Source organism: Leptonychotes weddellii, chromosome 1 (genome assembly GCF_054177405.1).
Source record: "Leptonychotes weddellii isolate Sample4059 chromosome 1, ASM5417740v2, whole genome shotgun sequence".
Lineage (NCBI taxonomy): Eukaryota > Metazoa > Chordata > Mammalia > Carnivora > Phocidae > Leptonychotes > Leptonychotes weddellii.
The window spans coordinates 95,436,068-95,452,993 of record NC_138369.1 but is presented as its reverse complement, the minus strand read 5'-3'; positions in this window follow the sequence as shown (position 1 = coordinate 95,452,993).

Here is a 16,926-nt window from a genome sequence, read left to right as displayed (position 1 = left end):
AATAATGTTGGTTGCTTGGAGACAGATATGAGGTAAACTATTATTGTATACCCTTTTGTTTTTTTTAAAGATTTTATTTATTTATTTATTTGACAGAGAGAGGCACAGCGAGAGAGGGAACACAAGCAGGGGGAGTGGGAGAGGTAGAAGCAGGCCTCCTGCCAAGCAGGGAGCCCCATGTGGAGCTCGATCCCAGGACTCTGGGATCATGACCTGAGCCGAAGGCAGACGCTTAACGACTGAGCCACCCAGGCGCCCCCCTTTTGTGCCTTTTGAATTTTGAAACTTAAACTTACTAAAAGTAAAAAAAAAAGAAAACACTTGGGTTTCAATAATAAAGAAATCAATAAGTAATCACATGTTGACTCCTAAGTGGTAGAAGTAGGTGACTGGGAAGAAATTTTAAAGAAAAGTAATTTTCTTAGGGCGCCTGGGTGGCTGCCTCACTCCCCCTGCTTGTGTTCCCTCTCTCTCTGTGTCTCTCTCTGTCAAATAAATAAATAAAATCTTAAAAAAAATAAAAGTAATTTTCTTACTATCTTTTTTAATTCCAGTATAATTAGCATACAGTGTTATATTAGTTTCAGGTGTATAATGTAGTGATTCAACAATTCTGTACATTACTCAGTGCTCATCACAATAAGTATATTCTTAATCTCCTTCACCCGTTTCACCCATCCCCCCATCTACCTCCCTTCCAGTAACCACTAGTTCTCTTAAGAGTGTTTTTTTAGTTTGTCTTTTTTTCTTTTCTTTGTTGTTTGTTTTGTTTCTTAAATTCTACATATGAGTGAAATCATATGGTATTTGTGTTTCTTTGACTTTTTTCACTTAGCATTATACCCTCTAGATCCATCCATGTTGGTGCAAATGGCAAGATTCATTCTTTTTTATGGCAGGGTAATATTCCATTGTATATAAAGATACCACATCTACTTTATGGGTTGCTTCCATAATTTGGCTATTGGAAATAATGCTGCAATAAACATAGGGGTGTGTATATATTTTCAGATTTGTGTTTTTGTATTCTTTGTGTGAATACCCAGTAGTGGAATTATTGGATCATATGGTAATTCTGTTTGTAATTTTTTGAGGATCCTCCACACTGTTTTCCACAGTGGCTGCACCAGTTTGCATTCCCACCAACAGTGCACAAGGGTTCCTTTTTCTCCACATCCTCGCCAACACTTGTTGTTTCTTATGTTTTTGACTTTAGCTGTTCTGTCAGGTGATATCTCATGGTTTTGATTTGTATTCTTTTTACTATCTTTTTAAGTCTCACCAAAGTTTACATTTAGTAATTTTTAAAAGCAGTTTTCCTTAAGCTCTTTTGGATTTCAATAACAGGGCTGGGGAAGTTTTTTGATTTTTTTTTTTTTTTTTTAGTTTTCTTCCCTCTCATAAAACATCACCTATTGGCTGCAGCCAGACTCAGTGGGCCGGTGGGACTCAGACTTGTCCCATCCCTGAGCAACTAAAACCGTCTTCTGCTGGCAGTGTGTCTATTGCGCAAAGGCTAGAAAGTACCCTCCACCCCCTGCCCCATTGTTTTCTCCCATAGAGGAATCCCTGCAATGTGATTATTTTTTTACTTTCCTGAGCAGTATCTGAATGTAAATGTCAGAGGAATCTTTTCTTCTCCAATTGAAAAAGAAAAAAAAAAAAAAGCTTGTATACAAATGTCTTATTCTGAACCCTAGCTTTTTTTGTTTGTTTTAAATGGGTTGTGAATTGGAAGTATTTTTCTGTTTACTGAGTGAGTCATTAAAATACAGTCTTGGAAGAGAGTGAACGCAAACTGTATACAAACTTCTTTTTCACTTGTCAAAAGAGAGAAATGTGAAAACTATTATTTAGCATCCAAGTTTCAGTCAAAAGCAAAAACTCAAGTCAAGACCAGTTCTCGACGCATTCTTAAGTTTCTCCTCTCAAATTTGGTGAAGTAAAAAATTATATATCTGCTTACAAAATTCTTCCTTTTTTTTTAAGTTTTTTTTTTTAAGATTTTATTTATTTATTTGACAGAGAGAGAGACAGCGAGAGAAGGAACACAAGCAGGGGGAGTGGGAGAGGGAGAAGCAGGCTTCCCGCGGAGCAGGGAGCCTGATGCGGGGCTCGATCCCAGGACCCCAGGATCATGACCTGAGCCGAAGACAGATGCTTAAGGACTGAGACACCCAGGCGCCCCCTTTTTTTTAAAGTTAACTATTTTTCTTTTTCTTTTCTTTTTTTTTTTAAGTAGGCGCCACACCCAGCCATGGAGCCCAGTAAAGGGCTTGAACTCACGACCCTGAGATCAAGACCTGAGCTAAGATCAAGAGTCAGACACCCAACCTACTGAGCCACCCAGGCACCCCCCCAAATTCTTCTTCTTTTTTCTTTTTAAAAATTTTATCTGTTTATTTATTTTAGAGAGCGAGGCGGGGAGAGAGAGGGTGAGTGGGGGAATGGGCAGAGAGAGAGACTCTTAAGCCAACTCCCCGCTGAGCCCCAAGCCCCTTGATCTCATGACCCTGAGATCATGGTGTGAGCCAAATCAAGAGTCGGCTGCTTGACCACCTGAGCCACCCAGGTTGCCCCCCCCAAATTCTCCTTGCTATATTACTTTTTGTTAGAAAAAAATGACTGAATAGATCATATGTTCTTATGCTTAACAATTTAAAAAACTTAGAAGGGCATTTAGTAAAATTCTCTCTCACATCTGTCCCTCAGCCATCCAGCTGTTTCTCTAATAGACCAACAGTATTACTCATTTCTTATGTATTTTTTTTCAAAACAACATATGTGTAATTATGTGTATAATATACAGAGTAGTCCCTCTTTTTCTTTTTTTAATTTTTTAAAGATTTTATTTATTTATTTGACAGAGAGAGAGATAGCGAGAGAGGGAACATAAGCAGGGGGAGTGGGAGAGGGAGAAGCAGGCTTCCCACTGAGCAGGGAGCCCGATGCGGGGCTCGATCCCAGGACCCTGGGATCATGACCTGAGCCGAAGACAGACGCTTAACAACTGAGCCACTTAGGGGCCCCCAGAGTAGTACCTCTTGTCTGCAGTTTCGCTTTCCTCAGCTTCAGTAACTGGAAGCAGGAGATCCCCCTCTGACTTTTTGTCAGAAGGTGAGTCACAGCCTAATGTCCGTCACACTGCCTACGTCACTCACCTCTCTTCATCTCCTCACGGAGTCGTCATGTGAGTGAGTACAGTACGAGATATTTTGAGAGAGAGACCACATGTATTACATACATAACTTTCATTACAGTATATTGTCATAATTGTTACACTTTATTAGTTATTATTGTTAGTTTCTTACTGTGCTTAATTTATACATTAAACTTTATCATAGGTATGTATAGGGGAGAAAACGTAGGTCTAGAGCACATAGTAGGTATATCCACCATTTTAGGCATCCACTGGGGGTCTTGAACATCTTTTGTGTCGATAAGGGGGGACTACTCTATATGCAAATACATATGGATGCTTTTTTCCTCCTCTTAAAAGAAGTAGTGCACTAGTCACTTGATTTTGCATTTTTCTTCTAACAATGTAGTTTATCATTCTATATCAGCCTATAGAGCTTCTTAATTCTTTTTTTTTAAAAAAATGATTTCTTTAGAGCAGTTTTAGTTCATAGCAAAATTGAGGGGAAGGTACAGAGATTTCTCACATACTCCCTGTCTCCACGTGTGCACTCCCTCCCCCATTATCAATGTTCCCCACCAGAGTGGTACATTTATTACAGTTGATGAACCTACATTGACACATCATTATCACCAAAAGTTCATGGTTTACCTTACGATTCACTCTTGGTGTTGTAAATTCTATGGGTTTGGACAAAGGTATAATAACATGTTCCCATCATTATGGTTTTGTACAGAATGTTTTCGCTATTGTAAAAATCCTGTGCTCTGCCTATTCATCTCTCCTCCACCCTTCAACTTCTGGCAACCGCTGATCTGATTTTTTTCACTGTTTTGTCTTTTTCAGAATGTCATATGGTTGAAATCCTATAAAATGTAGCCTTTTCAGATTGGCATCTTTACTCAGTAATATGCATTTAAGGTTCCTCCATGTTTTTTCATGGCTTGACAGCTCATTTCATTTTAGCACCAAATAATATTCCGTTGTCTGAATGGACACAGTTTGTTTACCCATTTACTCGCTGAAGCACATCTTGGTTGCTTCCAAATTTTGGCATTTATGAATACAGCTGCTATAAATACGTGCAGGTTTTTCTATGAATATAGTTTCTTTTTAAAGATCTTATTTATTGGGGCGCCCAGGTGGCTCAGTCGTTAAGCGTCTGCCTTCGGCTCGGGTTATGATCTCAGGGTCCTGGGATCAAGCCCCGCGTTGGGCTCCCTGCTCCACGGGGAGCCTGCTTCTCCCTCTCCCACTGCCCCTGCTTGTGTTCCCTCTCGCTGTGTCTCTCTCTGTCAAATAGATGAATAAAATCTTAAAAAAAAAAAGATTTATTTGTCAGAGAGTGAGAGAGCACAAGCAGGGGGAGCGGCAGGCAGAGGGAGAAGCAGGCTCCCCGCTGAGCAGGGAGCCCGATGCGGGGCTTGATCCCAGGACCCTGGGATCATGACCTGAGCCGATGGCAGACGCTCAACCAACTGAGCCACACAAGCGTCCCTCTGTGAACATAAGTTTTTAACTCCTTTGGGTAAATAACAAGGAGCATGATTGCAGAATTGTATGGTAAGACTATCTTCAGTTTTGTAAGAAACCACCAAAACTGTTCCAAAGTGACTATACCATATTACTTCCTACCAGCAATGAATGAGAGTTCCTGTGTTCCATATCCTTGCCAGCATTTGGTGTTGTCAGTGTTCTGGATTTTGGCCCCTCTAATAGTTATGTAGTGGTATCTCATCATTATTTTAGTTTTCATTTCCTTGATGACATATAGGGATCATCTTTTCATATGCCTGTTTGCCATCTGTATATCTGCTTTGGCTGGTGCCTGTTAAGATCTTTGGCCCATTTTTAGTTGGATTATTTTCTTGTTGTGTTTTGAGTTTTTTGAGTTGTATTATGGATAACACTCCTTTTTCAGTTGTGCCTTTTTTTTTTTTTTTAAGATTTTATTTATTTATTTGACAGAGAGACACACAGGGAGAGAGTGAACACAAGCAGGGAGAGTGGGAGAGGGAGAAGCAGGCTTCCCGCGGAGCAGGGAGCCCGATGCGCCGGGCTCGATCCCAGGACTCTGGGATCATGACCTGAGCTGAAGGCAGACGCTTAACGGCTGAGCCGCCCAGGCGCCCTTCAGTTGTGCCTTTTACAAGTATTTTCTCCCAGTCTGTGGCTTGTCTTCTCATTCTCTTGTCACTGTGTTTCACAAAGCAGAACTTTTTAATTCTAATGAAGTCCAGCTTATCAATTCATTCTTTCATGGACAGTGCTTTTGGTGTTGTATCTAAAATGTCATTGCCACGCTCAAGGTCATCTGAGTTTTCTCCTGTGTTACCTTCTAGGAGTTAAAAGTTTTGCATTTTACATTTAGATCTGTAATTTTGAGTTAATTTTTGTGAAGGATGTAAGGTCTGTGTCTGGATTCATTTTTTTACGTGTGGGTGTCCACTTATTCCAGCACCATTTGTTGAAAAGACTGGTTTTGCTCCATGGTATTGCCTTTGTTCTTTGTCAAAGATCAGTTGATTCTATTTTTTTTTTTTTCTTAGTGAGCTCTATATCCAATGTGGGGCTTGAACACATGACCCCAAGATCAAGAGTCGCATGCTCTACTGACTGAGCCAGCCAGGTGCCCCAATCAGTTGATTCTATTTATGTGGGTCTATTTCTGCACTGTGTATTCTGTTCCATTGATCTGTTTATTTTTTTGCCAATATCAGACAGTCTTTCTTAATTGTTGTAACTTTAGAGTACGTCTTGAAGTTAAATAGTGTCAGTCTTCCAGATTTATTCTTTTTCAATATTGTGTTGGATCTACTGGGTTCTTTAATTTTTTTAATGGCTGCATATTTTCAACCAAATAGGTGTACTGAAATTTAAAAAAATATTTTATTTTTAATTTCTATACCCAATATGGGGCGTGAACTCACAACTCTTGAGATAAAGAATCACATGCTCTATGGACTGAGCCAGCCGGGCACCTCTGGATGTACTAAAATTTAAACAGATTAATGGACAATTAGGTTGCTTCTGATACTTTGAAAACAATGGTGCAATGATTAACCTTAAATATATACCATATTACACATGTCTAAGTACAGCTATAGGATATATTTTTGGAAGTAGAATTGCTAAGTTAAAAGTATGTACACTTGTAATTTTGATAAATATTGCCAAATTGGCCTCCATAGAATTTGTATGTTTTTTACTTTTACCAGAAATGTATTACAATAACAATATCTCCACACTCTTACCAACACAGTTTGTCACCAAACTGTTGATTTTTGCTAATCTGATAGGTAAAAATTAGCATCTTGGTATAGATGAAATTTGCTTTTCTCATACTCACTTAGGGGTGTGCAGAGTGTCACAGTAAAAGGTGTCACTTCTTTTTTTCCAGTAGAGATCAAAAGATCAACTTTGAAAAAGAAACAAATGAGGGGCACCTGGGTGGCTCAGTCGTTAAGCATCTGCCTTCGGCTCAGGTCATGGTCCCAGGGTCCTGGGATCGAGCCCCGCATCGGGCTCCCTGCGCCACAGGAAGCCTGCTTCTCCCTCTCCCAATCCCCCTGCTTGTGTTTCCTCTCTCGCTGTGTCTCTCTCTCTCTCTGTCAAATAAATAAATAAAATCTTTAAAAAAAAAAAAAAGAAACAAATGAATAGTTTTTTTATCACTGCCTTATAGAAGAACAGGGTCAGCACACTTAACTTTTCTTAGATAATATGCATTTAGTTGCCTTTCAAATCTCAACGTTTCCCTTATCTCCCTACGGCTAGGAGAATTATTCTTTTTTTTTTTTTTAAGATTTTATTTATTTTTCAGAGAGAGAGAGAGTGTGAGCATAAGCAGGGGGAGCAGCAGAGGGAAAGGGAGAAGCAGGCTCCCTGCTGAGCAGGGAGCCCGATGTGGGACTTGATCCCAGAACCCTGAGATCATGACCTGAACCGAAGGCAGACGCTTAAGTGACTGAGCCACCCAGGTGCCCTGAGAGTTATTCTTTGATACCCGAAAGCACCTTCTGTCACACATGCTGGCAGGATGGTATGAACATCCTATAGATTGGCTGTGGCCCTGCTTGGTTCCAGTCCTTGGAATCGAAGCTAGCTTGAATTCCTTATTGTCCTTTGTGGCTGCATAGGTTCTTATCTCCTAGCATTACTGAAGGAAAAGACGAAATTTTGGACATTCAGACTTCAGTGGATTCTGATGCTGTTTGCTTGGATACTCAGGAGATCCCTGCTCTTCCTTGAATGGAGATGAGATTCTCATGGAATAATGGAAGATTCTGAGGGCAGCTGTGAACAAGACCCAGCCACTAGAATATTGTATCCCCACTCCAGTTCCCATGATTTTAAAGTGAACATATTAGGTATTCAAGGGGAGGAAACTATGCAAGAGAATATAATAAATGAAAACATAGAGGCCAGTGACAACCAGGAGTTAGTTGCAGTATCTTTAAATGGTTTTTTGTAGTAGTTTAAGAAAAAACCCACCAAAATCCATATTACAAATTTCATTTAAGGAATTTATAATACTGTTTGGTTTTATTTCCCAATTTTTTTCGTTAATGTTTTCTCTGACACCTTTTTTCAGATGACAACTTCAGACAAGTTGGTTATTAGTTAGACTTGAAAAGAATGAAGAACTTACAAGCTTGAAGAGATCAGTTAATGTGAAGTTCAGTGGATGTATTTAACTTGCAGTACCTTCACTAGCTTCCTATTTTTCCCAGAGCTGCTTTTTTTTGTTTTGTTTTTTAAGATTTATTTATTGGGGCACCTGGGTGGCTCATCCGGTTGAGTGACTGACTTTTGATTTCAGCTCAGGTTGTGATCTCAGGGTTGTGGGATTCTCACGCTCCCTCTCCCCCTGTCCCTCCCTGCTTGTGCATGCGCTGTCTCTAAAAGAAAATAAATAACAAAATAAAATTAAAAAGGATTTATTTATTTTAGAGAGAGAGAGAACGTGCATGCACATGCATGCGTGGGGGAGGGGCAGAAAGAGAGGGAGGGGAGAATCCCAAGCAGAGCCACCCCCCACCCCAGCTGAGCGCAGAGCCGGTCACTGGGGTTTGTTCCCATGATCCTGAGATCACGACTTGAGCCTAAATCAAGAGTCCTGGTGCTTAACCGACTGAGCCACCCAGGCACCCTCCCAAAGCTTCTTAAGAATTAAGATTTCAGGGGCGCCTGGGTGGCTCAGTCAGTTGAGTGTCTGCCTTCGTCTCAGGTCATGATCCCGGGGTCCTGGGATCGAGCCCCGCATTGGGCTCCCTGCTCAGCAGGGGAGTCTGTTTCTTCCTCTGCCACTCCCCCTGCTTGTGCTCTCCCTCTCTCTCTCAAATAAGTAAATAAAATCTTAAAAAAAAAAAGAATTAAGATTTCAGCTCATGTAAAACAAAGCTGATTTGCCACAACTTAAAAATATTTGACTAGATTTTTTTTTTATGCTCTCTTGAGCTTGACAGTGCTTATGGCCAACTCAGGTTTAATATCCCATCTCCTTTTGTAACTACTGCTTTGAGGACTTTTTATATTTCCTTCTTAAAATTTCTTTGAAATTCTTGGGGTGCCTGGGAGGCTCAGTCATTAAGCATCTGCCTTCGGCTCAGGTCATGATCTCAGGGTCCTGCGATCGAACCCCACATCGCGCTCCCTGCTCTGCGGGAAGCCTGCTTCTCCCTCTCCCACTCCCCCTGCTTGTGTTCCCTCTCTCCCTGTGTCTCTCTCTGTCAAATAAATAAATAAAATCTTTAAAAAAAAATTTCTGAAATTCTTATATCTGCATATAGCAGGAGCTTTCTGTTAATCAGAGGGTTAACAACATCTCTGCTGGCTTTAGAGAAACTAAACTTTAACTTTATTACTATTACCTTAGGCTAAAATCTTTATAAAAACGTCTTAGTATTGCCATTATCCTTCTTTAGAGAGAGGTCTTTCTCAGGGCTTGCATTCTGAATAATTTATGTTTAAAACATCCTTGGTGAAATGTTATTTTTACCAGTTTCCTTATATGTTCTTTGTTATATCACATTGCATTTAAACAGCATACTAATGTAAGTAATTTTTACCTTGATAGCTGAGAGCAGTATTTTGGGCATCTACCGTTCCTTTCTACTAAGATGTCCTTTCCACCTAACCCTCCCTTACCTTCTTCCCTCTTTTATTATTATTATTTTTTTTTTAAGATTATATTTCATTTATTTGTCAGAGCGATAGAGAGTGCGTGAGCATAAGCAGGGGGAGTGGCAGGCAGAGGGAGAAGCAGGCTCTCCACTGAGCAGGGAGCCTGGATGCAGGACTCCATCCCAGGATGCTGGGGTTATGACCTGAGCTGAAGGTAGACGCTTAACTGACTGAGCCACCCAGGTGTTCCTTATTATTTTCTTAATTATTTCTTAAGTATGCTCTACGCCCAGGGTGGGGCTTGGACTCAAGACCCCCAAATCAGGAGTCACATACTCTACCAACTGAACCAGCCACTCGCCCCTCCTCTTCCCTCTTGTAAACCAACTGATCCTATGAGATCGGGCTCTAACCTTCCACTCCAGGCACTCTTTCCTGACTGCCTTGGCTTCTTTTTTTCAACTCCTACAGTATGCTTCATTTGCCATCTTTCATATATCCTGCCCTCTTCTGTGTAGATTTTCTATCAGTCATTTTTGTTTCTATGTATGTCCTGTTTTCCCATCTGGACTGTTTTTTTTTTTTTAATTTTTAATTTTATTTTTTAAAGTAATCTCTACTGTCAACGTGGGGCTCGAACTCATGACCCCGAAGATCAAGAGTTGCATGCTCTACCAACTAAGTCAGCCAGGCTCCACTGGATTGTTAGTTTCTTGATGGCTGGTACTATGTTTAGGCATCCCTCCATCCCCTCAGTATCTATAGTGCCCATTGTAGGGTCCAGAGCATACTTGTGGGTTATTTGATTCATAAATTGATTGGGGGCAGTTTATAGCCTTCTGCACCTTAAAGCTCCTGGACTCCTAGTTTTGGGCAAAAAAGGGGATGCACTTTGCTGCTTGCCCTGCTGTCTAATTGGGAAGGAGAAGGAATGTTGACTGAAAGTTTAATTGACCAGTTGAAAGTAGGTCTCTTATTGGAGGTGCAATCATTGCTGGGTGGAAGGGGTAGGGAAAGCAGGCAAATATGAGAATCCAACACATTCCCTGTGATAAGTAAGCTTCCTTCTTTCATTGTTGGGTGCGGAAGTAGAAGAGGGTAAGATGAACTCAGGAAAACTGGGAGATCTGCCCCTCTTTGGGGATGCCTTTTCTGAGAATTTTGGGCATCCTTATATATGAAGGAATTGGGGGCAGAGCTATTCTGAAGTCCATTTTTAATATTTAAAAAGTTTGGAAATTTCTGGTTTAGAGACTATTAGTATGAATCAAGCCTTTTTAGATGTTAGACCTACACATAGTAGATGAAATTAGAACTGTAAACAAAACAAAACAAAACATCTGGGGCACCTGGGTGGCTCAGTCAGTTAAGCGACTGCCTTCAGCTCAGGTAATGATCTCAAGGTCCTGGGATCGAGCCCCTCATCATGCTCCCTGCTCTGCGGGAAGCCTGCTTCTCCCTCTCCTTCTCCCCCTGCTTCTCCCTCTCCCTCTGCTTCTCCCTCTCCCTCTCCCCCTGCTTCTCCCTCTCCCTCTCCCCCTGCTTGTGTTCCCTCTGTCGCTGTGTCTCTCTCTGTCAAATAAATAAATAAAATCTTAAAAAAAAAAAAGAGAAAATAGGAAAGCCTGGATTTCATTAGTGACTCTGTCCTACCTAGTAGCGTGTGCCATCTCTTTTGATCTTTCTGTCCCTCCCTCTCTTACATTATTTATTGAGAAGCAAAATTACATGGATCTTAAGAGTGCAATCTTTGGGGAAAAAAAGTGCGATTTTTGAAGTTAGATTTTTTGAATTTAAATCCCAGTGTTGTCACTTGATAGCTGTGGACCTTAAGTAATTACTTAACATCTCTGTGCTTCTGAAAAATGGGCCCTTAGGATCATTGTAAGGATTAAATAAAATAATACAAAATATTTACCACAATATCTGGCACATAGGAAGTGTTAAAATATCAGCAGTTATTCCAAAGTGACAGGCACCGAATTAATACATTTTTCGGCTAGATCAAGTCCTGATTTGGCTGTCGAACTCCAAGGCTCTGTGGCTTTAAATGTGAATTCCCAGGGTTGAGTTCTGTTTCTAGCAATATAGTTTACCAACACTCTGGCTGAAATAATTTAAAGATGCTGGATACAATAGAATGTTAAATGCAATGAACCAGTATGAAAGTAATGAATATTTAGGTCAAAAGCTAAGTGAGGAGGGATCTATTGCAAAGAAGCTGGCTTTTTCCTTGAGGGCATTTGCCAAACCAGTTTAACTTGTACTTCTTTTTTCATGGTCTTGAGGACACAAGGGATAAGACACTAGGTAAGACATCTGAGTGGGACCCTTTGGTTATAAACCTGGGACTTGGGTGAATTAGAGTGAAAAACAAAAAACTCCTCTCTCTTTCAAACTGTTTAAGACTGTAAGAAAAATCACCTATCAAAAACTCTGGTTCTGAATAAATGCTTGATATTTGGTCCTGAGAATTTGTGAACCTAGACCAGCTCTAATACAGAAGTGTATGTAGAATTACAGTAACTAGGTGGTCAGAAAAACCTCAAGATGAAAATTTGATTTGAAGGAGTTCCTATAGGGTGACTGGCTGGCTCAGTCGATAGAATATGGGACTCTTAATCTCAGAGTTGTGAGTTCAAGCCCCATGTTGGGCATGGAGCCTACTTAAAAAAAAAAAAAAATCCTACATCGCAAGTGTCCCTGATACTGCGCAAAAGTCAATTTCCACCTTTCTTTTGGAGGAATCTATTTTTGTCCTAGACTTCAGAGAATCCCCGTCAATACAATTTGAACAAAAATAAGCATTTCATAGTAAAAAAAAAGACTAAAAACAAGATGTGAGGTGAAAAATAAGAAACTGTAAAGATGAACCAACCTATTTGAAAAACAACCATACAGAGCTTGAAAAAGTAAAGATAGAATAATTGAAAATCAGAACTCAGTGAATGGATTTAACAATAGACTAATCCAAGCTGAATAGGGAAATAGTTAACTGAATGATCCATCTAAAGAAAATTTCCAACGGCAACACAGAAAGGCAAAATGATGAAAAACCCCAAAGAAAGGTTAACAGTGTGGAAGTTGGAGAATTCAGGTCCCACACCACAAGTTTATAGTTTCAGAAAGAGAAGAGAGAAAATGAGAGGAGGCAACATTTAATGCCTGAGAATTTTCAAGGACCAAGAAAACACATCACTGCCCGTAATTCATGAAGTCATATGAATCCTAATCATGAGTAAAAAGACTTCCACACATAGATAAGATATAATTAAATTGTAGAACATACAAGTTAAGCAAGGTCAGAAAGGAGAGGCAGTTTATCTTTAAAGACATTATAAGGGGCACCTGGGTGGCTCAGTCAGTTAAGCGTCTGCCTTCAGCTCAGGTGATGATCTCAGGGTCCTGGGACCAAGCCCCGCATCAGGCTCCCTGCTCAGCGGAAAGCCTGCTTCTCCCTCTCCCTCTGCCGCTCCTCCTCCTTATGCTCTCTCTCAAATAAATAAATAAAATCTTAAAAAAAAACATGATAAATTATCCTAATAATGCAGCAACAGAAGATAGAAGAGAATAAAATATTATCTTGTACTGACAGAAATTAACTGTCAGTTTAGAATTTTATTTCCATTAAAAATATCTTTAAAAAATGAGAGCAGAGTCTTTGCAGACTTCACAAAAACCTAGAGTTTGTTCTAGCAGATTGTTACTAAAAGGGTATACTTTAGGCAGAGGAAAATTATTCCCAGATGGATGGTCTCAGAAACAAAAAGTAATGAAGAGCAGAGAAAGGGAAAAATTTGTAAGTTAAATCACATACTGATTGGATAAAATAATAGTGTCTTCAGTGGGAACTAGATAAAATAAATGATGTAAGTTGGAGAAGTAAAAGGAGTTAATATCTTTTTTTTTTTTAAAGATTTTATTCATTTATTTGACAGAGAGAGAGACACAACGAGGGAGGGAACACAAGCAGGGGGAGAGGGAGAAGCGGGCTTCCCGCCGATCAGGGAGCCCGACTCGGGGCTTGATCCCAGGACCCTTGGATCAGGACCTGAGCCGAAGGCAGACACCTAACGACTGAGCCACCCAGGCACCCCAAAAGGAGTTAATATCTTATAAAGTTCCTGCATAGTTTGGGAGGAAGTTAAAGATACTGGTTAAATTTAGATTTTGATTAGTGAAGTATGCATGTTAAAATTTCTGAAGCAACCACTAAAAATGACTGAACAACTTTCTAGCTAATGGGGAAAATTGAAATGAGCTGATAGACATGAAAATCACTATATCTCAAAACTGCATAATATGCATTTTTTTCAAACACACATAGAACATTTATAGAAAGTGACTTCAAACTTTGTTACCAGGCAAGCTTAACAATTATTTATTTATTTTTAAAAGGTTTTATTTATTTATTTGACAGAGAGAGAGAGCACAAGCAGGGGGAGGGGCAGGCAGAGGGAGAGGGGGAAGCAGGCTCCTCGATGAGCAGAGAGCCTGATGCGGGGCTCGATCCAAGGACCCTGGGATCATGACCTGAGCCAAAGGCAGAAGCTTAACGACTGAGCCACCCAGGCACCCCGAAGTCTTAACAATTATTAAGTAATTGGTATCATACAGACCAGATCTGTGACTACAATGCAATTAAGCTAGAAACTGATAAAAATAGAACTATGAGTAATCATAGAAGGCTTCAAAAGACCTTTGCTTCAAAGAAGAAATCATAATGGAAATCAAAGTATTTTTAACTGGAAGATGAGGAAAAATACTAAGGGTCAAAAATACTAAGGGTTGGGAAAGCAGCTAATGAATGTATAAATGCTTATATTAGAAAAAAAAAACCCTGAAAATTAGCTAAATGTTGAAGTTAGAGAATTCAAAAAAGGTGCAAAAATAGATTCAAAGAAAATAGAAAAGAATAGTAGTAATAATTTCATGTTAGAGAGGATCAGTAATGACAAATTTTGGCTTTTGTAAAAGCTAGTAGTGTTCATAAACATATGGTAAGATTGACTTAAATAGAAGAAGAGAACAGTATAAATAAACAATGTCACAAATGGAAAAGCAGATGTTGTAGATACTAAAAAGACAGTATTATGAACTAACATGCTAAAACATTTGAAAGCTTAGAGGAAATTAATAAATTACTAGACAAATATAACTTACCAAAACTGAATTTGAAAAAATAGAAAGGCTAAACAATCCTAGAATTTTTAAATAAAATAAACCGGTAGCCAGGGATGCCTGGGTGGCTCAGTTGGTTAAGCGACTGCCTTCGGCTCAGGTCATGATCCTGGAGCCCCGGGATTGAGTCCCACGTCAGGCTCCCTGCTCAGCGGGGAGTCTGCTTCTCCCTCTGACCCTCCCCCCTCTCATGTGTTCTCTCTCTCTCTCTCATTCTCTCTCTTTCAAATAAATAAATAAAATCTTTAAAAAAACAAAACAAAACAAAAAACTGGTAGCCAAATATTTCTCTGAAAGGGAGGTCTAGCCTGAGATGAATTTATGGGCGAGTTCTACCAAATATTCAAGAAAAAGATAATTTCAAACTTGGCATAAATCCTTCTGGGGGCTAGAAATGCATGTTATAAAACTGTAATAAGTTCAATACAAAAAGTGTCAAGAACAATAAGAGAAATGGAAATTGTAGGCCAACGTTAGGAATATACATGTAAAAATCATAAAACATGAGCAAGCTAAATCATCAGTGTATTAAAAATATAATACATTTTGAACAAATTGGATTCATCCTGGAATCGCAGGGCTGGTTTAACATTAGAAAATTTACCACATTAACAGATTAATGCTGAAAGATCATATCACATACAGAGAAAGTGTGTTAAAATGTTTAATGTCATGTAAAAAAATTGTTCAAGAAATTGAAATAGAAGGGAACTTTCTTAATATGATAAAGAATATTTACAAATAATCTACAACAAACATCACTGTTAATGGTGAAACGTTGAAGTATTTTTTTTTTTTTAGGTTTTATTTATTTATTTGGGGGGGTGTGGGGCGAGGGACAAGCAGACTTGGCTCTGAGCACAGAGCCCAACTCGGGGCTCGATCCCATGACCCTGAGATCATGACCTGAGCCAAAGTCAAGAGTTGGAGGCCTGAGTGAGCCATCCAGGCACCCCAGGATCCATTATTCTATGCAATATTGTTTTTCATACTTTGTGTTTTATATGCTGGTTTTTTTCATATAGCATTATATCATGAGCGTTTTTCTACACTGATTTACAAAGCCTTTGCAAACACAGTTGTTACTATCTACACGACTGTCAACGCTAACCCAATAGTTGGTTATTTAGAGTTCTGATTTTTTTGTGTGTCATAAAAAATGATGCAGTGAACATTTCTATGTATACATTTTGGTCTGTATCTTTAATTATTTTTTTTTCTGATGTATTTCCAGAACACCAGTTGCTGAACCAAAAGGTAGGGACTCTGTCGAGTGCTGGATACACATTATACTTTAAGCCAGTCTTTTCAAATGAAGCATCCATGTGTCTTTGGAGTGTGGACTGTATCTCATTGTTCAAGTAGCTCAGAGCATATTCAGCTCCTGATTGCTGTAAAGAAATAAAACACACCATGAACTTAGGGTTTAGTGGTGTCCCCTGTGAGCCTTAAAAAAAAAATGAACAAAGTACCCTTTTATTTCTCTCCCTTTGTGTACATAGCCGGGAGGGGGCTAGCTATGGAATTAGGCTGTTTGTAGAGCCCTTTAACAACCAGTTTGGCAGTGCTTGGAAACCTGTGGGAAGAGGGGAGGGAGCCTGTGACAAGGGGTGTGGGGAAGGATACAGGACAGAGACCTGCCAGCTGAGAAGTGGAGTGGGGCCCCTCTGACGAGGGCCCTCCACGCTTCACTCAGGCAGGGTTCTGAACTGCTTTGAAAAGCTGGAAGTTTGGGTCTGGTCCAAAGGAAGAGGAGCTGTGGCCCTTCATACCCCATCCTTGCACTGTGTAATTATCGTCGCTTAAAATCAGTGGACAAATGCAAAGGGAGCAGCTTTCTTTGAAATCTTAGCTTTTAACTGGATTTGGTTTGAATTCTCAACTTCTAGGGATTCCTGGGTACAGAAATTCCCAAACGCGTTGTTAAAAGCCATGAGGTGCAGGACGCAGTTTTGGAAACTTCTCCCCTATGCCTTCCTGTTTTTTTGTTTGTTTGTTTTGTTTTGTTTTTGTTTTTTAAGATTTATTTACTTATTTTAGAGGGGGAAGGGGCAGAGGGAGAGAGAGAATCTCAAGCAGACTCCCCGCTGAGCGCGGAGCCCCACACGGGGCTTGATCTCACAACCCTGAGATCGTGATTCGAGCCGAAATCATGAGTTGGACACTTAACCAACTGAGCCACCGAGGCGCCCCTCTGCCTTCCTGTTTCTAAGCACTTATTATTTTATGAATATTACTGTCAGAGCCTATTAATTATGTCTTTTATCTCCCAGTGAGGCTTCAAGAAAAGGAAATCAGTCCTTCTTCATATAAGTTAAATGCTATACTGCTAATGGGAATTAGCTGTGCTTTCTCAGGGCTATTTTAATTCATAATTAAAGACGAAGGGATTGAGATATTAGGGAGGGGTGGCCCATAATCCTTATGAATAGAGTGTGGTATATTAAAGGTTGGAAGCCCTGAGAGAGCAGCTCATTCAC